Raw genomic sequence first — 22,523 nt, forward strand, 5'->3', positions numbered from 1 at the left:
TCAAGGTAGTGCAGGCGCGGCTCCGTAACGATCTGTCCTTTCTGCTAAGTACCTGCCAGGAACCCACCCCTAACAGGTCCTCCCTGGAGCTCTCCCAGGCTGCGTACCCTCTAACTTCCTGTCCAACCCCCAATTTTACCAGAGTGTGAGGAGTGGCCTAATACATAGTGCCTTTTGCTCCCCCTGGTGGCCGGAGTGTGAAGTGTAATGTGTGACTGTGATACCTGGTCAGGTGAACTCCTTTAGTGCAATCAGACATAACATCACTCCCCTTAGTGGCAGAGCGACATTACTGCAACGACCAGGACTCTGGGGCGCTGCATATGTCCACGTAGTATATTGCCCAGCGACGTAGTATATTGCGCAGCCACGTAGTATATTGCCCAGCCACGCAGTATATTGGCCAGCCACGTAGTATATTGCCCAGTCACGTAGTATATTGCCCAGTGACGTAGTATATTACCCAGTGATGTAGTATATTGCCCAGTGATGTAGTATATTGTCTAGTGACGTGGTATATTGCCCAGTCACGTAGTATATTGCCCAGTGACGTAGTATATTGCCCAGTCACGTAGTATATTGCCCAGTCACGTAGTATATTGCCCAGTGACGTAGTATATTGCCCAGTCACGTAGTATATTGCCCAGCCACATAGTATATTGCCAAGTCACGTATTGCCCAGCTACGTAGTATATTGCCCAGCCACGTAGTATATTGCCCAGTCACGTAGTATATTGCCCAGTCACGTAGTATATTGCTCAGACACGTATTGCCCAGCCACATAGTATATAGCACAGCCCACATAGTACGGTATATTGCCCAGTCACGTAGTATATTGCCCAGCCACATAGTATTTAGCAGAGCCACATAGTATATAGCAGAGCCACGTAGTATATTGGCCAGCACAGAGCCACATAGTATAGAGACTTAAAAAAAAAAAACAACATATACTCACCTATAGCCCATTGAAGTCCTGCTATACTCACCCTCTGCCGCCTGTCCCGCTCCTTGCCACGCTCCCGGGACCGCTCCATTGCAAGCGGCAGCTTTCAGTCCCAGGGTGAAGGGGGGAGGGGGAGTTGGGCGGTAGAAGGAGCCATCTATGGACAATAGGGAGTGAAGGGAATCAGACTCAGGCTTATGTTAGGAGGTGAACCATCCCCTTTCTCCCTATTGCCAGGGTTTCCTTCCATGGGATGGCAATATGAGGGGGGAAGTTTATCAAAAGGGGAGACTTAAAAGTCAGTTGCATTGGCATACACAAATATATATGGCCTTATCTGTGTACATACAGTACATATAATGATTTGGGGAGCACCCCTTTAAGAGCATGGTTATTGAAACTTAGCTGATTTGCACTGTATGTAGTTCCTAATGATAATTTTAAAGGCATTTTGTTAATTTTTAATGTAAAACCGCACACCATTAAGCCATCACATGCAGGAATGGTTTCAGCATTAAATGACATTGTAATTCTAGCAAATTATGTAGTAAATAATGTATTCATTATTAACCAGGATGGCTAGATGTTAAGAAATAAAAATTTAGCTCATCTGTTACATAAAGGGGTTGTTTTGTCACTTCACAGGATATTGATTACCTATGCTTAGTGTAGGTCATCAAAATGAGATTAGTGGGGTCCAACACCTGGCACCCACTGATCAGCTGTTATAAGCTCTGGCTGAATATAAACACATTGAATAGAGTCCCAATCAATGAATATCGGCCATCACTAGACAATGCAAATCCGGATGTAGAACAGCTTAGAACAGCTAATTTTTGGGGATAGGTCATAAGGATAGCTCATCAGTATCTTGTGATTGGAATGCGCTTTAACATTATTTGTTATATCTCCACTCAATATAGCAAAGAAACCTCCGTTTAACATTGACAAGAACACCAACCTTATTCTACCTGGTAGTGACACCCCAACCACCAGCTTGTTCCACCTGGCAGTGACCACCACAACCACCAGCCTGTTCCACCTGGCAACGACCACCACAATTACCAGCCTGTTCCCCCTGACAGCGACTATCACCACCACCAGCCTGTTCCACCTGGCAGTGACCAACATCACCATCAGCCTGTTCCACCTGGCAGCCACCACCATCAGCCTGTTCCATCTGGCATCGACCACCACCACCAGCCTGTTCCACCTGGCATCGACCACAACCAACACCAGCCTGTTTCATCTGGCAGCGACCACCATCAGCCTGTTCAACCTGGCAGTGACTACCACCACCAGCCTGTTCCACCTGACAGCGACCACCACTATAACCAGCCTGTTCCACCTGGCAGCGACCACCACCAGCCTGTTCCACCTGGCTGTGACCACAACCACTAGCCTGTTCTACCTGGCAGCGACCACCACCAGCCTGTTCCACCTGGCATCGACCACCACTACCACCAGCCTGTTCCACCTGGCAGTGACCACAACCAGCCTGTTCCACCTGGCAGCGAACACCACCACCAACAACCTGTTCCACCTTGCAGTCACCACCACCAGCCTGTTCCACCTGGCAGTAACCACCGCCAGCTTGTTCCACCTGGCAGCGACCACCACCACCACCAGCCTGGTCCACCTGGCAGTGACCACCACTACCACCAGCCTTGTTCACCTTGCAGCTGCCACTACCATCACCAGCCTTGTCCACCTGACAGCGACAACAAGTAAATTTTATCTGGCACTAATTTAAAGAGGTTGTCTGACCCTTAAACCAAATGTTTAAGATTCTCTGTGCTCTATTGTAATTTAGAAAACCCCTATATAATTTGGTTTCTGACGTTTGTTCCTCCTGAATTTCACTTCATTGCCTGCACCTAGTTTGCTTACTTGCTCAGACTAGGCAACTCCCTGTGCTTTTTTTTCTAAACTCATAGCCAGAGCTAGTACTGTCTGGCACTGCCCCCTGCCCACCTTATACGCATTCATTGGCTGCTAGTATCTGCCCCAGCACTGAGCGCTATCATTCATTCCAGCAGTAGAACTGAGAGCAGTGATCCTGTGCTATTATCTGTGGCACTGCAGTACTGATCACTATCCCTCACACCACATGCACAATGGTGATAGAGCTGTCACATATCCACTACATCACCCACAGGGTGCAGCCCCCTATCTGCGACCGTGCTGGAGAAGGTCCGCTGATACCAGCGCCTATTTCAGCTGGATGTGCGTCTGAGGATGCACAATTAGCTGCAGTGTGTTGTGGCGCAGAGACTCACTGGGTTCCTGCACTGCAGTACACTCGGCCAGCCAATCAGAGGCCAGCAGCTGATCTAGGTGTGCCAGGCATTGGCAGAGCATGGCAGTGACATCATATCGCCATAGCTGGTACTCCGATGTCAGCAGCTGGCCTCTGCGCTGGAACAGACAAGGAAACTGAAGCTCAAGGGAATGGAGGGAGGTGAGCACAATATTGTTTTTTTTCTATGCAGAGACAGAATGGGGGACACGTATACCAGGATGGGGGCACAATAGTACATAATGAAAGGAGGTGAATGTACAAGTGCGCATACATCTGACCAGTTTACAGGGGGCGCGGAATACTCTGGATGATGCTAGTGTGTAAGGTCACATTACTACTAGTGTTGAGCATTCCGATACCGCAAGTATCGGGTATCGGCCGATATTTGCGGTATCGGAATTCCGATACCGAATTCCGATACTTCCCGCGTATCGGATACCGGAATCGGAAGTTCCCAGAATTCAAACTGAACGCAGCAGCCAATGAGGAATGATTGGAAGTGTGGGCACATCCTGTTTAGCATGGTGGGCATGTAAGTACTGGCAAGGCTTGGATTGGCTGCTGAAATGATGTCACTCTGCACTATAAAAAACGCTGCCGCCATTTTGCGCTCACTCTGCTGTGATTTCAGTTAGGGACAGGACGCTGTGTTCTAACTGAGGGCCAGTTGAGCTAGCTAATTGCTTTATTTTCCTTTCCAAAGGATAATTTAGCAAAACGCTGTGTGTTCTTCACTGTTCACCTTGCTCTTGCTTTGCAGCGCTGTTTTAACAGCGTTCTGCAAGGTCTCTGTGTGTGTGTGTGTGTGCAGCTCACTCTGTAGTCTGTGTGCAGCCATATACCCGGTTGTATTCAGCTCAGGGGGGGATTCACACTGCCTCACACAGTTGTCCTTTTTTGCTCTTAGTGCAGCCTGCTGCACATTTTTTCTCAAATTTCCTATTAGTGTTTTTCCACCAGTCTCCAGCTCTATTGTGGAAAAACACTACATAGGATAACCTAGAGGGGGGTTTTTGGGCCTTGCAGCGCCGTTTACGGCTGTCTGCACGGTCTCCGTGTGAGCCCAGCTCGCCCTGTAGTCTGTGTGCAGCCATAGCCGGTTGGATTCAGCTCAGGGTTCGTTACTGGCTCATACCTAGAGAAAAATTTTACTTTTTTTCAAATAGTGCAGCCTGTTTAAAATTTGAAAAAAAAAAATTTCTATTAGTGTCTTTCCACTCGTATCCAGCTAAATAGTGGAAAAACACTATATAGGATAACCTAGAGGAGGGTTTTTTGGCCTTGCAGCGCCGTTTACGGATGTCTGCACGGTCTCTGTGTGAGCGCAGCTCGCCCTGTAGTCTGTGTGCAGCCATAGCCGGTTGGATTCAGCTCAGGGTGCGTTACTGCCTCATACCTTGAAAAACAATTTCCTTTTTTTCAAATAGTGCAGCCAGTTTAAAATTTGAAAAAAAAAAATTCCTATTAGTGTCTTTCCACTCGTATCCAGCTAAATAGTGGAAAAACACTATATAGGATAACCTAGAGGAGGTTTTTTTGGCCTTGCAGCGCCGTTTACGGCTGTCTGCACGGTCTCCGTGTGAGCCCAGCTCGCCCTGTAGTCTGTGTGCAGCCATAGCCGGTTGGATTCAGCTCAGGGTTCGTTACTGCCTCATACCTTGAGAAAAATTTTACTTTTTTTCAAATAGTGCAGCCTGTTTAAAATTTGAAAAAAAAAATTCCTATTAGTGTCTTTCCACTCGTATCCAGCTAAATAGTGGAAAAACACTATATAGGATAACCTAGAGGAGGGTTTGTTGGCCTTGCAGCGCCGTTTACGGCTGTCTGCACGGTCTCTGTGTGAGCGCAGCTCGCCCTGTAGTCTGTGTGCAGCCATAGCCGGTTGGATTCAGCTCAGGGTGCGTTACTGCCTCATACCTTGAAAAACAATTTCCTTTTTTTCAAATAGTGCAGCCAGTTTAAAATTTGAAAAAAAAAATTCCTATTAGTGTCTTTCCACTCGTATCCAGCTAAATAGTGGAAAAACACTATATAGGATAACCGAGAGGAGGGTTTTTTGGCCTTGCAGCGCCGTTTACGGCTGTCTACACGGTCTCCGTGTGATTTAAACTAGCTCTGTAGCCCGATCTGCACCAAAAAAAAAGTTAAGTTCACCAAACACAACTTAACACTTGTGTAGGCCACATTTGAAAAATAATAAAGTTTAGTCCACAATTTACAACATTAGTGTTTCTTACACCTGTTAGGAGGAGCATTTCAGGAATAAGCACACTAAGGCCTTAGTACTTTTCTGCTTATCTTTATCTGTCAACCAAGATGAAGAGGGCAGGGAGTAAGGCACGTGGGCGTGGGCGCGGAGCAGGGAGAGGAGCAGGGAGAGGACGTGGTGATTCTGTGCCTGCTGTGGGCGCCGGTGACTCGTCATCACTCAGTTTCAGCAGGGAACAGTCCTTCATGCGCAGCTTTGTCGGAGAGCGCCGTGCACCGCTGCTACGTGAAGACCAAATTGAAGCCGTTGTCGGGTGGATGGCAGCTAACGCCTCGGCATCGACTTCAGTTAGTGCCACATCCTCTCAGGCACAGAGCACTGGAGAGCAGCCATCTGTCTCTTCACCACCTGCCAAATTGGCCAGGCAGTCAGAGAGCCCAGGACAGGAGCCGTCTCTACTTCTGTTCTCTGAATCTCTTGGCTTGGAAACAGGGGGCCAGCCAAGCAGCATTGGAGAAATGGAAGAAGAGGCAGTGTGCAGTGATGCCCAAAAGCTTTATCTCTCTGACTCTGAAGAGGCAGGTGGGCCAGTGCCTCCGGTGACCACAGCGCAGTACGCATCTGATGATGAAACTCAGGTGCCGCTTTCTGATGCGTACTGTGCTGCCGAGACTACCCAGGAGGAGCAGTTGGTGGCAGAGGGTAGTGGAGATGATGAGGTCCTTGACCCATCGTGGCGTGAGGAACAGGACGGTGGTGGGAGCAGCTCTGAGGAAGAGCTTCCCCTTACTGGCCAAAGACGGAGAGGGAGGGGGAAGACTGCGGAGCCTGTAGCCTCCACTTTGGCACCCGTTAGGAGCCTGTCTCTTTCCAAAGCCAAAAAGGGCGCTCCCAAGACTTGCAGTGCCTGGTCCTTTTTTGACACAGTTGCAGATGACATTTGTTTTGTCAAATGCAAGCTGTGTCATCAGAAAGTAAAAAGAGGTAAAAGTGTCAGCAACCTCAATACCACAAATATGTGGAAACATGTGCGGAACAGGCACGCGGTGGAGTTACAGAAACACAGTGAAGACGTAGGCCAACCAACAGCGGCAGCTACCACCTCTTCATCTCGTGTTGCCTCTTCCTCCACTGTTGTCCAGAGACCTAGTGTAATTCCACCCACAGCACCACCTTCCCAGTCATCCTCACACTCCCAGTCTACTCTACAGCCATCGGTAGTCCAGGCATGGGAGAAAAGGCGGGCATTCTCGGCCAACCACCCCCGAGCACAGGCTCTGAATGCAGGCATTGCCAAACTGTTGTCCCTGGAAATGGTCTCGTTCAGGCTGGTGGAGACTTACAGCTTCCGTGACTTGATGGCATTGGCAGTCCCACAGTACAAGGTGCCCAGCCGCTTTTACTTCAGCAGGCAGGCTGTCCCTGCCCTGCACAGGCATGTTGAGGCAAACATAAAACATGCGCTACTGAACGCCGTCAGTAGCAAGGTCCACCTCACCACCGATGCGTGGACCAGTCAGCATGGACAGGGGCGATATGTTTCCCTCACTGCCCATTGGGTTAATGTTGTTGAGCCAGGTACAGATCGTGCGAGTGGCGCAGGACGTGTCCTGCCCACTCCAAGGATTGCAGGAATCCAGTCTGTACGCATCGACTCCTCCTCTTACACCAGTTCCTCTGATTCCTCTCTGCAGGATCCGTCACAGTCCACCTCCACATGGACCCGTGAACGTTTACCTATGACCGACATGAGCACAGCCGTGGCCAAACGTCAGCAGGCCGTCTTGAAACTAGTTTCATTGGGGCATCGAAGCCACACAGCGCAGGAGCTCTGGAATGCCATCAAGCAGGAGAGCGATGTGTGGTTACTGCCAGCAAATCTCCAGCCAGGCATGGTAGTGTGTGACAATGGCCGAAATCTGGTGGCAGCTTTGGCCCTTGGCAACCTCACTCACATCCCATGTCTGGCACATGTGCTCAATTTGGTTGTGCAGAGTTTTCTGAGGGACTATCCGGATCTTGATGTCCTGCTGCACAAGGTCCGCCTAGAGTGTGCTCACTTGCGGCGTTCCAGCTTGGCCAGATCCCGCATTGCTGCTCTGCAGCGCCGATTCCGCCTTCCGGAACACCGCATCATATGTGACCTACCTACCCGGTGGAATTCCACGTTACATATGTTGGAGCGGTTGTGTGAGCAGCAGCAAGCAGTTATGGAGTACCAGCTGCATCAGGCGCAAAGAAGTCGCAGTCAGCGCCGATCAGACTTCACAACCACAGAGTGGGCCACTATGAAGGACGTCTGCCAGGTTTTGCGTCCTTTTGATTATTCCACGCGGATGGCAAGTGCAGATGATGCACTAGTCAGCATGACTGTCCCCCTTATCTGCCTGCTTCAGCAAACTTTGCAAGGGTTAAGGGATGATGTGGTGGAAGAGGTGGAGAATGAGGAGTCACCCTTTCCATCAGCTTCTGGAGAGTCAGCGCCACGTGGTTCCTCACAAAGGGGTACGCAGGGGCCAATTTGTGAGGAGGATGAGGAGGAGTCAATGGAGGAGGAAGAGCTCCGTCCAGAGGAGGGAGCGACACAATTGTCCAGTGGTCAGTGTGTACAGCGAGGGTGGGGTGATGACGAGCGGGCAGAGATCATGTCTCAAGCAGGGGACAGCGTTTCTGGGCCAGTTGGCACTCTGCAGCACATGGTGGATTTCATGCTGCAGTGCCTGAGAAACGACCGCCACATCGACCACATTCTCAACATGCCTGATTATTGGGTGTTCACCCTCCTCGATCCTCGCTACCGGGACAACGTCCAAAACCTCATCCCTGCGTTGACCCGGGAGCGTAAATTGCGGGAGTACCACGACACACTGGTGAATTCCATCATCTTCTCCTGTCCAACTGAGAGGAGTGCTGCTAGTGCTTTACAAAGCAGCTCAGTGCGTCGAGGCAGTGGGGGAGGCTCTGCCCAAAGAGGGAGCAGAAGCAGTGCCTCTGCCCAAGGCAAGCCCAGTATGGCACAACTCTGGCACACTTTTGTGTGCCCGCCCCAAATGTCTACACCATCACCGGCGGCTCCAGTCAGCAGGAGGCAACGGTTCCGTCAGATGGTGACAGACTACATGGCTTGCCCTCTTACTGTACTCCCAGACGGCTCTTCCCCGTTCAAGTTTTGGGTCTCTAAGCTGGATACATGGCCAGAGCTAAGCCAGTATGCATTGGAGGTGCTGGCTTGCCCTGCGGCTAGTGTCTTATCAGAACGTGTCTTTAGTGCCGCAGGTGGTGTACTAACAGACCGTCGCATGTGACTATCCTCCGATAACGTTGACCGGCTTACTTTCCTGAAAATGAACCAGGCCTGGATCTCGCAGGAATTTGCCACTCCTCTGCCTGATTAAGTAATTGGGTGTCATCCAGGTCTCCTGCTGTGTTCATCTTTCTACCACCTGAACTGCTATTCCTGGGCTCCAACACCGCCAGTTGCGGCTCAGAAGTGCAGGCTGCACAGTAAAAACATACGACCCAGTGTTATTGGGTTTCAGTAACGTCAGCTGATCCCCAGCTGTGTAGCCGGCAATGTGTCCTGCGACCGCCACGCTGGCACAACAACCTAAATGTAAGGGAACCTGTCCCCCCCCCCCCCCGTCGTTTGTTACTGAAAGAGCCATCTTGTGCAGCAGTAATGCTGCACAAGGAAAAGGTAGCTCTTTTTTTTTAGCTCTTTGCACATGCAGAACTTAACACTTATAAAATGTGTTCACTGATACCGTTATACCGTCCCGGAGCTGGGACTTTCCTTCGTAATGTGACGCAGCACAGCCGTCATTCCTACCCCCTTGGTGCCATGCGCTGCCTCCTCAGCGTTGTTTTAAGCTGTCACGGAGCCTGCGCTGTTCTGTTATCCCTTGGGCATGCCCTATTTGCGCTGCCTGTCTTCTGACATAATTTGGTGTCAGGCTGGCTGCGCCTGTGCGGCCGCGCTGCCCGAGATCCCGCCTCGCAGTGTCTTTTGATTGAGTCACACTGCGGGCCTGGGATCCATGGGCATGCGCAGTGCATATCTTCCCCTCGGGCTCTCGCTCATTTCCCTCCGCCGTCAGCTGATCCCTAGCATGCCACGGCCGTGACACCGCACAGTCTGAAGAAGAGGGAAGGAGGGGAGTGAGAGTCGAGGTTATGCACTGTGCATGCCCATGGTTCCAAGGCCCGCAGTGGGATTACGTTAGACGAGACTGCGAGGTGGGATCTGGAGCAGCGTGGACGCACAGGCACTGACAGCCTGACACCAAATTATGTCAGAAGACAGGCAGCGCTAATTGGGCATGGCCAAGGGCTAACAGAACAGCGCAGGCTCCGTGACAGCTTAAAACAACGCTGGGGATAGGAATGACAGCTGTGCTGTGTCCCATTACGAAGGAAATTCGCACCTCCGGAACGGTTTAACGGTATAAAGGGACACATTTTTAGTGTTTACTTCGGTGTTTGCAAGGAGCATAATTAAAAGAGCAACCTTTTCCTTTTGCATCCTTAGTGCTGCACAAGATGGCTCTTTCAGCTATAAACGTCTTGGGGGGGGGGGGTTAAAGGTTTCCTTTCAACTTGCTCCAATCAGGCTTCGGCCTACACTCTGTTCCTCTGCTCCTCCTGCTGTCCCTGGGCTCTAACACCGCCAGTTGGTGCCTGGAAGTGCTGTGTGCACAGTCAACAGTCGCTCCTCTGTTATTGGGGTTCAGTAACGTCAGCTGATCCCCAGCTGTGTGTGCGGCAATACCTCCAATCTGCTCCTCCTGCTGTCCCTGGGCTCTAACACCGCCAGTTGGTGCCTGGAAGTGCTGTGTGCACAGTCAACAGTCGCTCCTCTGTTATTGGGGTTCAGTAACGTCAGCTGATCCCCAGCTGTGTGTGCGGCAATACCTCCAATCTGCTCCTCCTGCTGTCCCTGGGCTCTAACACCGCCAGTTGGTGCCTGGAAGTGCTGTGTGCACAGTCAACAGTCGCTCCTCTGTTATTGGGGTTCAGTAACGTCAGCTGATCCCCAGCTGTGTGTGCGGCAATACCTCCAATCTGCTCCTCCTGCTGTCCCTGGGCTCTAACACCGCCAGTTGGTGCCTGGAAGTGCTGTGTGCACAGTCAACAGTCGCTCCTCTGTTATTGGGGTTCAGTAACGTCAGCTGATCCCCAGCTGTGTGTGCGGCAATACCTCCAATCTGCTCCTCCTGCTGTCCCTGGGCTCTAACACCGCCAGTTGGTGCCTGGAAGTGCTGTGTGCACAGTCAACAGTCGCTCCTCTGTTATTGGGGTTCAGTAACGTCAGCTGATCCCCAGCTGTGTATCCGGCAACGTGTCATGCGACCGCCACGCTGGCACAACTAAAATGTAAGGGGACCTGTCCCCCCCCCCCCAGGCGTTTGTTACTGAAAGAGCCACCATGTGCAGCACTAATACTGCACAAGGGAAAGGTCGCTCTTGAAATTATGCTCCTTGCAAACGCTGAACTACACACTCATGTAATGTGTCCCCTCACACCGTCCAACCGTCCCGGAGGTGGGACTTTCCTTTGTAATGTGACGCAGCACAGCCGTCATTGCTACCCCCTTGGCACCGTGCGCTGCCTCCTTAGCGTTGTTTGATTACGTCATGGACCCTGCGCTGTTATGTTATCTCTTGGCCATGCACAGTTTGCGCTGCCCGTCCTCTGACATCATTTGTTGTCGTCCTGGCTGCGCCTGTGCGTCCACGCTGCCCGAAATCACACCTCGCAGTGTCGTCTAATGTGATCCCACAGTGGGCCTGGTATCCATGGCCATGCGCAGTGCATATACTAGCCTCTCACTCCCCTTCTTCACGCTTCTTCAGACTAGGCGGCGTCAGCTGATCCCTAATAGCATGCCACGGCCGTGACGCCGCACAGTCTGAAGAAGCAGGAAGGAGGTGAGTGAGAGGCGATGATATGCACTGCGCATGCCCATGGATCCCTGGCCCGCAGTGGGACTACATTAGATGACAATGCAAGGTTGGATCTCGGGCAGCTTGGATGCACAGGCACTGCCAGCCTGACACCTACATGCAGGGCTGCCACTAGAAATTTCGGGGCCCCATACTGGCAAAATTTTCGGGGCCCCCTTGAAACTCCGCCCAGGCTCCACCTTAGCCCCGCCTCCAGGCTCCACCCCACGAACTGTCCACAGTCCCACCACTCTCTCTTGGAAAATCTCCACTTCTCACCTATCACACATTGACAGTTCCCATCACCAGATCACACATATAGCCGGCAGCTTTTGTTTTGGCCAAAAGATTTTTTAAGCCGCCACCACAACAAGGTAGACACTTTTGGCCGGGCCCTACTCTACTGTAACCTACTAAATATTTGTTAAAATATGCAATACAATTTAGGTATATTTTTATTTATTTTTCAATTTTTAAAATGACCTATAATACTACATACAAGGAACAAATACCACAACACTATGACCAGATGACATATTACCACCACAGTGATCGAATAATATAAAATACAAGGAACAAATACCGCTACACCATGACCAGACCACATATTACCTCCACATCATGACCAGACCACATATTACCAACAATGACTGAATACTACAATACTGATCAGTAATACAAAAAAAACCCACAATACTATCACCATCAGTGCCATTATGCACAGGAGATCTGTAATTAGTAAGCAGTGTCTGTGTACAGGTAATACAGTGATCACTGGTGACATTACACACAGGAGCTCTGTATATAATGTATAGATAATACAGTGATCACTGGTGACATTGTACACAGGACCTCTGTATATAGTATACAGTGTATAGTGTAAGTGTATAGGTAACACTGACTCACCAGTGACGTCTCTAGGTGAAGTCCTTCATCTTTCATCCAGCACAGACCGCCATCACTTTATCCAGCCAGGACTCGTCTCTGCAGGAAATAAAACAGTTATCTCGAGTTCCGCTTGTAGAACACATTACTTAATTTTCCCAACTTCTACATTACACCACATGAAGAAGGCAACATAGTATCACTCTACACAGTAACAGGACCGCCCCCCCCCATTTAAAACAGTATACTCAAAAAATAAAATAAATACATCACTGCAATAATAATATCCCTTAATTAGCCCCTATGGTAATATTCGCCATCCTGGCCACCGTGTGTCTCATTTCAGGCTCCAGCCATATGTTCTCTCATCCTGCCCTCATGAGTATCCATTCTACCCCATATGATCTCCCCATCCTGCCCCATCTGTCTCCATCGTATCCATCCTGCCCCATCTGTTTCCAATCCTGCACCATCTCTGTCCAGCACTCTGCCCCATCTCTGTCCAGCACTCTGCCCCATCTCTGTCCAGCACTCTGCCCCGTGTCCAGCTTTCTGCCCCCCATGTGTCCAGCTTTCTGCCCCCCATGTGTCCAGCTTTCTGCCCCCCATGTGTCCAGCTTTCTGCCCCCCCGTGTCCAGCTTTCTGCCCCGCCCCCCCTGTCCAGCTTTCTGCCCCCCCCCGTGTCCAGCTTTACTGCCCCCTCTGTGTCCAGCCTTCTGCCCCCCCTGTGTCCAGCTTTACTGCCCCCCTGTGTCCAGCCTTCTGCCCCCCGTGTCCAGCCTTCTGCCCCCCGTGTCCAGCTTTACTGCCCTTCTGTGTCCAGCGGCCTTCTGCCCCCCCCCCCCCGTGTCCAGCTTTACTGCCCCCGTGTCCAGCGGCCTTCTGCCCCCTCTGTGTCCAGCTGCCTTCTGCCCCCTCTGTGTCCAGCTGCCTTCTGCCCCCTCTGTGTCCAGCTGCCTTCTGCCCCCTCTGTGTCCAGCTGCCTTCTGCCCGCTCTGTGTCCAGCTGCCTTCTGCCCCCTCTGTGTCCAGCTGCCTTCTGCCCCGTGTCCAGCTGCCTTCTGCCCCCCTGTGTACAGCTGCCTTCTGCCCCCTCTGTGTCCAGCTGCCTTCTGCCCCCCTGTGTCCAGCTGCCTTCTGCCCCCTCTGTGTCCAGCTGCCTTCTGCCCCCCTGTGTCCAGCTGCCTTCTGCCCCCTCTGTGTCCAGCTGCCTTCTGCCCCCCTGTGTCCAGCTTTACTGCCCCCCTGTGTCCAGCTGCCTTCTGCCCCCGTGTCCAGCTGCCTTCTGCCCCCTCTGTGTCCAGCTGCCTTCTGCCCCCCTGTGTCCAGCTGCCTTCTGCCCCCCTGTGTCCAGCGGCCTTCTGCCCCCTCTGTGTCCAGCGGCCTTCTGCCCCCCTGTGTCCAGCTGCCTTCTGCCCCCCTGTGTCCAGCGGCCTTCTGCCCCCCTGTGTCCAGCGGCTTTCTGCCCCCTCTGTGTCCAGCGGCCTTCTGCCCCCTCTGTGTCCAGCCTTCTGCCCAAACCCCCCCCCCCGATCGCCGCTCTCCGCTCTTAATAGAAAAAAAAAAAAGTTCTACTTACCTGCCGCGCTCCTCTCTCCACGCAGCTGCACTGTGCACTCGCCGGCGACTGACAATGATGTCAGACGCCGGCGACCTGCATGCTGCGGCTGGCGGCTGTTAACTATTGACGTGCGGGCGCGGGCCCGCATGTCAATAGCGTACAGCTGCAGCGCCGGCCGCCGCTAAGGGCCCGGTTCAGCCTGCGGCTGCCGGTAGGGGCCCGGTGAGCAGGTAAGAGGGGGCCCGATGCGGGCCCCCTCTGCTCACCGGGCCCCTTACGCCAGTCACGGCTGTAATGCCCTGATGGCGGCCCTGCCTACATGATGTCAGAAGACGGGCACCGCTAACTGTGCATGGCCAAGGGATAACATTACAGCGCGGGCTCCGTGACAGAACCAAACAACGTTGATGAGATGGCGCCCGGCACCAAGGGGGTTGCAATGACGGCTGTGCTGTGTCACATTACAAAGGAAAGTCCCACTTCCGGGATGGTTTGACGGTGTGAGGGGACACATTATATGAGTGTGTACTTCAGCGTTTGCAAGGAGCATAATTTTCGGAGCCACCATTTTCCATGTGCAGTATTACTGCTGTACAAGATGGCTCTTTCAGCAACAAATGCCTGGGGGGGGGGGGGGGGGTTAAAGGTTCCCTTTCAACTTGCTCCACTGCAGGCTTCGGCCTACACTCTGCTCCTCTTTGATTCCCTGGGTTTCAACACTGTCAGTTGCCACCTGGAAGTGTTGTCTACACAGAAAAAACACTAGGTGATGTGTCAGTGGGGTTCAGCACCGCCAGCTGTTCCCCTGCTGTGTAGTCGGCAACGTGTCCAGCACAAGCCACGCTGGCACAACAGAACAAAAGCTGCCACCAGTGCAGGCTTCGGCCTACACTCTGCTCCTCTCCTCCTCCTGCTGACCCTGGGCTCAAACACCGCTAGTTTTTGCCCGGAAGTGCTAGCTGCACAGAGAAAAACACCAGCCAATGTGTTAGTGGGGTTCAGCAACGCCAGCTGTTCCCCTGCTGTGTAGCCGGCAACGTGACCTGCAAACGCCACGCAGGCACATGAACTGAAATTAAAGGGAACCTGGCCCCACCCCCCCCCCAGGTGTTTCTATGTATAACAGCCACCTAGTACAGCAGTACTGCTGCATTTGTACAAGGTGGCTGACTTTTTCTCCTTGCACACGTGGAACTCAACACGTACAAAATGTGTCTCATTGAGACCATTCCACTGTCCCTGAGGTGTGAATTTCCTTTCTAATGATACGCAGCACCCCCCTTGGTAGCGTTTCCCGTCTTTTGTCATCATGGTTAGCTGGCTGCGCCTGTGCATCCGCCCTGCTAGAAACAACGCCCCTCGTTGTCATATTTATTTTGTCAGCGAGGGTGTGGTTTATGGGCACAAGCAGTGCATATGTTCGCCTGTCTTAACTCATCTCCTTCCGCCTTCTTCAGACTGTGCGGCCTCCTGGCCGTGGTAGGCGATAAGGGATCAGCTGAGGCCGCCCAGTCTGGAGCAGGTGTAAGGACATGTGTAAGCGGCAAACCTATTTACTGCACAAGGCCACGAATCCCAGCCACGCAGTGTGATTTTTTGAAAACACACTGTGGGTCTGGGATTCATGTCCATCGCTAACCGCAACGGCCGAAATGAAATGAGGTCAGAAGACAGGAAGCGCTCACAGCGCATGGCCAAGGGATCACAATAGCGCAGACTCCTGTACAGCAAATAACAACGCTCAGGAATCTGCGCCCAGTACCTAGGTGCAAATTTTGACACCTGTGCTGCGTCTCCTTAAAAAGACAAGTCACGCCTCCACAACTGTTTGACAGTATAATGGGCTAAATAGTGTACGTGTTTTAGTCAGCGTGTGCAAGGAGCAAAACAAATAGAGCAACCTTTTACTTGTGCAGCATTAATGCTGCACAAGGTGTGGCTCTTGTACCTTGCAACACCTGAGGGGGGTTAAAGGTAACCTTTGAAATTGGTTCAACTAGGCTTCGGCCTACACTCTGCTCCTTTCCTGCTGACCCTGGGCTCAAACACCGCTAGTTTTTGCCCGGAACTGCTAGCTGCACAGAGAAAAACACCAGTCAAATGACCTATAATACTACATACAAGGAACAAATACCACAACACTATGACCAGATGACATATTACCACCACAGTGATCGAATAATATAAAATACAAGGAACAAATACCGCTACACCATGACCAGACCACATATTACCTCCACATCATGACCAGACCACATATTACCAACAATGACTGAATACTACAATACTGATCAGTAATACAAAAAAAACCCACAATACTATCACCATCAGTGCCATTATGCACAGGAGATCTGTAATTAGTAAGCAGTGTCTGTGTACAGGTAATACAGTGATCACTGGTGACATTACACACAGGAGCTCTGTATATAATGTATAGATAATACAGTGATCACTGGTGACATTGTACACAGGACCTCTGTATATAGTATACAGTGTATAGTGTAAGTGTATAGGTAACACTGACTCACCAGTGACGTCTCTAGGTGAAGTCCTTCATCTTTCATCCAGCACAGACCGCCATCACTTTATCCAGCCAGGACTCGTCTCTGCAGGAAATAAAACAGTTATCTCGAGTTCCGCTTGTAGAACACATTACTTAATTTTCCCAACTTCTACATTACACCACATGAAGAAGGCAACATAGTATCACTCTACACAGTAACAGGACCGCCCCCCCCATTTAAAACAGTATACTCAAAAAATAAAATAAATACATCACTGCAATAATAATATCCCTTAATTAGCCCCTATGGTAATATTCGCCATCCTGGCCACCGTGTGTCTCATTTCAGGCTCCAGCCATATGTTCTCTCATCCTGCCCTCATGAGTATCCATTCTACCCCATATGATCTCCCCATCCTGCCCCATCTGTCTCCATCGTATCCATCCTGCCCCATCTGTTTCCAATCCTGCACCATCTCTGTCCAGCACTCTGCCCCATCTCTGTCCAGCACTCTGCCCCATCTCTGTCCAGCACTCTGCCCCGTGTCCAGCTTTCTGCCCCCCATGTGTCCAGCTTTCTGCCCCCATGTGTCCAGCTTTCTGCCCCCCATGTGTCCAGCTTTCTGCCCCCCCGTGTCCAGCTTTCTGCCCCGCCCCCCCCTGTCCAGCTTTCTGCCCCCCCCGTGTCCAGCTTTCTGCCCCCCCTCTGTGTCCAGCTTTCTGCCCCCCCGTGTCCAGCTTTCTGCCCCCCCCGTGTCCAGCTTTCTGCCCCCCCGTGTCCTTCTGCCCCCCCCCCGTGTCCAGCTTTACTGCCCCCTCTGTGTCCAGCTTTCCTGCCCCCTCTGTGTCCAGATTTACTGCCCCGTGTCCAGATTTACTGCCCGCTCTGTGTCCAGATTTACTGCCCCCTCTGTGTCCAGATTTACTGCCCCCTCTGTGTCCAGATTTACTGCCCCCTCTGTGTCCAGATTTACTGCCCCCTCTGTGTCCAGATTTACTGCCCCCTCTGTGTCCAGATTTACTGCCCCCTCTGTGTCCAGATTTACTGCCCCCCTCTGTGTCCAGATTTACTGCCCCCTCTGTGTCCAGATTTACTGCCCCCTCTGTGTCCAGATTTACTGCCCCCTCTGTGTCCAGATTTACTGCCCCCTCTGTGTCCAGCTTTACTGCCCCCTCTGTGTCCAGCTTTACTGCCCCCTGTGTCCAGCTTTACTGCCCCCTCTGTGTCCAGCCTTCTGCCCCCCCTGTGTCCAGCTTTACTGCCCCCCTGTGTCCAGCCTTCTGCCCCCCGTGTCCAGCCTTCTGCCCCCCGTGTCCAGCTTTACTGCCCTTCTGTGTCCAGCGGCCTTCTGCCCCCCCCCCGTGTCCAGCTTTACTGCCCCCGTGTCCAGCGGCCTTCTGCCCCCTCTGTGTCCAGCTGCCTTCTGCCCCCTCTGTGTCCAGCTGCCTTCTGCCCCCTCTGTGTCCAGCTGCCTTCTGCCCCCTCTGTGTCCAGCTGCCTTCTGCCCGCTCTGTGTCCAGCTGCCTTCTGCCCCCTCTGTGTCCAGCTGCCTTCTGCCCCGTGTCCAGCTGCCTTCTGCCCCCCTGTGTCCAGCTGCCTTCTGCCCCCTCTGTGTCCAGCTGCCTTCTGCCCCCCTGTGTCCAGCTGCCTTCTGCCCCCTCTGTGTCCAGCTGCCTTCTGCCCCCCTGTGTCCAGCTGCCTTCTGCCCCCTCTGTGTCCAGCTGCCTTCTGCCCCCCTGTGTCCAGCTTTACTGCCCCCCTGTGTCCAGCTGCCTTCTGCCCCCGTGTCCAGCTGCCTTCTGCCCCCTCTGTGTCCAGCTGCCTTCTGCCCCCCTGTGTCCAGCTGCCTTCTGCCCCCCTGTGTCCAGCGGCCTTCTGCCCCCTCTGTGTCCAGCGGCCTTCTGCCCCCCTGTGTCCAGCTGCCTTCTGCCCCCCTGTGTCCAGCGGCCTTCTGCCCCCCTGTGTCCAGCGGCTTTCTGCCCCCTCTGTGTCCAGCGGCCTTCTGCCCCCTCTGTGTCCAGCCTTCTGCCCAAACCCCCCCCCCCCCGATCGCCGCTCTCCGCTCTTAATAGAAAAAAAAAAAAGTTCTACTTACCTGCCGCGCTCCTCTCTCCACGCAGCTGCACTGTGCACTCGCCGGCGACTGACAATGATGTCAGACGCCGGCGACCTGCACGCTGCGGCTGGCGGCTGTTAACTATTGACGTGCGGGCGCGGGCCCGCATGTCAATAGCGTACAGCTGCAGCGCCGGCCGCCGCTAAGGGCCCGGTTCAGCCTGCGGCTGCCGGTAGGGGCCCGGTGAGCAGGTAAGAGGGGGCCCGATGCGGGCCCCCTCTGCTCACCGGGCCCCTTACGCCAGTCACGGCTGTAATGCCCTGATGGCGGCCCTGCCTACATGATGTCAGAAGACGGGCACCGCTAACTGTGCATGGCCAAGGGATAACATTACAGCGCGGGCTCCGTGACAGAACCAAACAACGTTGAGGAGATGGCGCCCGGCACCAAGGGGGTTGCAATGACGGCTGTGCTGTGTCACATTACAAAGGAAAGTCCCACTTCCGGGATGGTTTGACGGTGTGAGGGGACACATTATATGAGTGTGTACTTCAGCGTTTGCAAGGAGCATAATTTTCGGAGCCACCATTTTCCATGTGCAGTATTACTGCTGTACAAGATGGCTCTTTCAGCAACAAATGCCTGGGGGGGGGGGGGGTTAAAGGTTCCCTTTCAACTTGCTCCACTGCAGGCTTCGGCCTACACTCTGCTCCTCTTTGATTCCCTGGGTTTCAACACTGTCAGTTGCCACCTGGAAGTGTTGTCTACACAGAAAAAACACTAGGTGATGTGTCAGTGGGGTTCAGCACCGCCAGCTGTTCCCCTGCTGTGTAGTCGGCAACGTGTCCAGCACAAGCCACGCTGGCACAACAGAACAAAAGCTGCCACCAGTGCAGGCTTCGGCCTACACTCTGCTCCTCTCCTCCTCCTGCTGACCCTGGGCTCAAACACCGCTAGTTTTTGCCCGGAAGTGCTAGCTGCACAGAGAAAAACACCAGCCAATGTGTTAGTGGGGTTCAGCAACGCCAGCTGTTCCCCTGCTGTGTAGCCGGCAACGTGACCTGCAAACGCCACGCAGGCACATGAACTGAAATTAAAGGGAACCTGGCCCCACCCCCCCCAGGTGTTTCTATGTATAACAGCCACCTAGTACAGCAGTACTGCTGCATTTGTACAAGGTGGCTGACTTTTTCTCCTTGCACACGTGGAACTCAACACGTACAAAATGTGTCTCATTGAGACCATTCCACTGTCCCTGAGGTGTGAATTTCCTTTCTAATGATACGCAGCACCCCCCTTGGTAGCGTTTCCCGTCTTTTGTCATCATGGTTAGCTGGCTGCGCCTGTGCATCCGCCCTGCTAGAAACAACGCCCCTCGTTGTCATATTTATTTTGTCAGCGAGGGTGTGGTTTATGGGCACAAGCAGTGCATATGTTCGCCTGTCTTAACTCATCTCCTTCCGCCTTCTTCAGACTGTGCGGCCTCCTGGCCGTGGTAGGCGATAAGGGATCAGCTGAGGCCGCCCAGTCTGGAGCAGGTGTAAGGACATGTGTAAGCGGCAAACCTATTTACTGCACAAGGCCACGAATCCCAGCCACGCAGTGTGATTTTTTGAAAACACACTGTGGGTCTGGGATTCATGTCCATCGCTAACCGCAACGGCCGAAATGAAATGAGGTCAGAAGACAGGAAGCGCTTACAGCGCATGGCCAAGGGATCACAATAGCGCAGACTCCTGTACAGCAAATAACAACGCTCAGGAATCTGCGCCCAGTACCTAGGTGCAAATTTTGAGACCTGTGCTGCGTCTCCTTAAAAAGACAAGTCACGCCTCCACAACTGTTTGACAGTATAATGGGCTAAATAGTGTACGTGTTTTAGTCAGCGTGTGCAAGGAGCAAAACAAATAGAGCAACCTTTTACTTGTGCAGCATTAATGCTGCACAAGGTGTGGCTCTTGTACCTTGCAACACCTGAGGGGGGTTAAAGGTAACCTTTGAAATTGGTTCAACTAGGCTTCGGCCTACACTCTGCTCCTTTCCTGCTGACCCTGGGCTCAAACACCGCTAGTTTTTGCCCGGAACTGCTAGCTGCACAGAGAAAAACACCAGTCAATGTGTTAGTGAGGTTCAGCACCGCCAGCTGTTCCCCTGCTGTGTAGTCGGCATCGTGTCCAGCACAAGCCACGCTGGCACAACTGACCAAAAGCTGCCACCAGTGCAGGCTTCGGCCTACACTCTGCTCCTCTCCTCCTCCTGCTGACCCTGGGCTCAAACACCGCCAGTTTCTGCCCGGAAGTGCTAGCTGCACAGAGAAAAACACCAGCCAATGTGTTAGTGGGGTTCAGCACCGCCAGCTGTTCCCCCGCTGTGTAGCCGGCATCGTGTCCAGCACAAGCCACGCTGGCACAACTGACCAAAAGCTGCCACCAGTGCAGGCTTCGGCCTACACATTGCTCCTCTCCCCCTCCTGCTGACCCTGGGCTCTAACACCGCCAGTTTTTGCCCGGACATGCGAGCTGCACAGAGAAAAACACCAGTCAATGTGTCAGTGGGGTTCAGCACCGCCAGCTGTTCCCCTGCTGTGTAGCTTGCAACGTGACCTGCAAACGCCACGCAGGCACATGAACTGAAATTGAAGGGAGCCTGCCCCCCACCCCCAGGTGTTTCTATGTAAAACAGCCACCTTGTACAGCAGTACTGCTGCATTTGTACAAGGTGGCTGACTTTTTCTCCTTGCCCACGTGGAACTCAACACGTACAAAATGTGTCTCATTGAGACCATTCCACTGTCCCTGAGGTGTGACTTTCCTTTCTAATGATACGCAGCACCACCCTTGTTAGCGCTGCCCGTCTTTTGACATCATTGGTTAGCTGGCTGCGCCTGTGCGTCTGCCCTGCTCGAAACAACGCCCCTCGGTGTCTTATTTTTTTGAACAGCGAGGGTGTGATTGATGGGCATGTGCAGTGCATATGTTTGCCTGTGTTCACTCATCTCCTTCCGCCTTCTTCAGACTGGGTGTCCTCATGGCCGCGGCAGGCGATAAGGGATCAGATGAGGCCGCCCAGTCTGAAGCAGGTGTAAGGACATGTGTGAGCGTCAAACATATTTACTGAACAAGGCCACGAATCCCAGCCACGCAGTGTGATTTTTTGAAAACACACTGTGGGTCTGGGATTCATGTCCATCGCTAACCGTAACGGCCGACATTAAATGAGGTCAGAAGACAGGAAGCGCTCACAGCGCATGGCCAAGGGATCCCAATAGCGCAGACTCCTGTACAGCAAATAACAACGCTCAGGAATCTGCGCACAGCAGCTAGGTGTAAATTTTGACACCTGTGCTGCATCTCCTTAAAAAGACTAGTAGTCACGCCTCCACTACTGTTTGACAGTATAATGGGCTAAATAGTGTACGTGTTTTATTCAGCGTGTGCAAGGAGCAAAATTAAATAGAGCAACCTTTGACTTGTGCATCATTAATGCTGTTCAAGGTGTGGCTCTTGTACCTTGCAACACCTGAGGGGGGGGGGTTAAAGGTAACCTTTGAAATTGGTTCAACTAGGCTTCGGCCTACACTCTGCTCCTCTACTCCTCCTGCTGACCCTGGGCTCAAACAACGCCAGTTTCTGCCCGGACATGCTAGCTGCACAGAGAAAAACACCAGCCAATGTGTTAGTGGGGTTCAGCACCGCCAGCTGTTCCCCTGCTGTGTAGTCGGCATCGTGTCCAGCACAAGCCACGCTGGCACAACTGACCAAAAGCTGCCACCAGTGCAGGCTTCGGCCTACACTTTGCTCCTCTCCTCCTCCTGCTGACCCTGGGCTCAAACAACGCCAGTTTCTGCCCGGACATGCTAGCTGCACAGAGAAAAACACCAGCCAATGTGTTAGTGGGGTTCAGCACCGCCAGCTGTTCCCCTGCTGTGTAGTCGGCATCGTGTCCAGCACAAGCCACGCTGGCACAACTGACCAAAAGCTGCCACCAGTGCAGGCTTCGGCCTACACTTTGCTCCTCTCCTCCTCCTGCTGACCCTGGGCTCAAACAACGCCAGTTTCTGCCCGGACATGCTAGCTGCACAGAGAAAAACACCAGCCAATGTGTTAGTGGGGTTCAGCAC

General features: G+C 52.7%; 1 protein-coding gene across 2 annotated transcripts in view; it reads left to right on the forward strand.

Annotated features, from left to right (window-relative positions):
• Positions 1-2,018: 2,018 nt before the first annotated feature.
• The window catches only part of AIFM2 (AIF family member 2), a 141,750-nt gene continuing 121,245 nt past the window's right edge, over positions 2,019-22,523 (forward strand). For both annotated transcript variants that reach the window (XM_069753218.1, XM_069753221.1), the window contains exon 1: positions 2,019-2,670. The gene's annotated coding sequence lies outside the window, so the exon portion shown is untranslated. The remainder of the gene's footprint in view (positions 2,671-22,523) is intronic.

This window comes from Ranitomeya imitator, chromosome 2 (assembly GCF_032444005.1).
Source record: "Ranitomeya imitator isolate aRanImi1 chromosome 2, aRanImi1.pri, whole genome shotgun sequence".
Taxonomy (NCBI): Eukaryota; Metazoa; Chordata; class Amphibia; order Anura; family Dendrobatidae; genus Ranitomeya; species Ranitomeya imitator.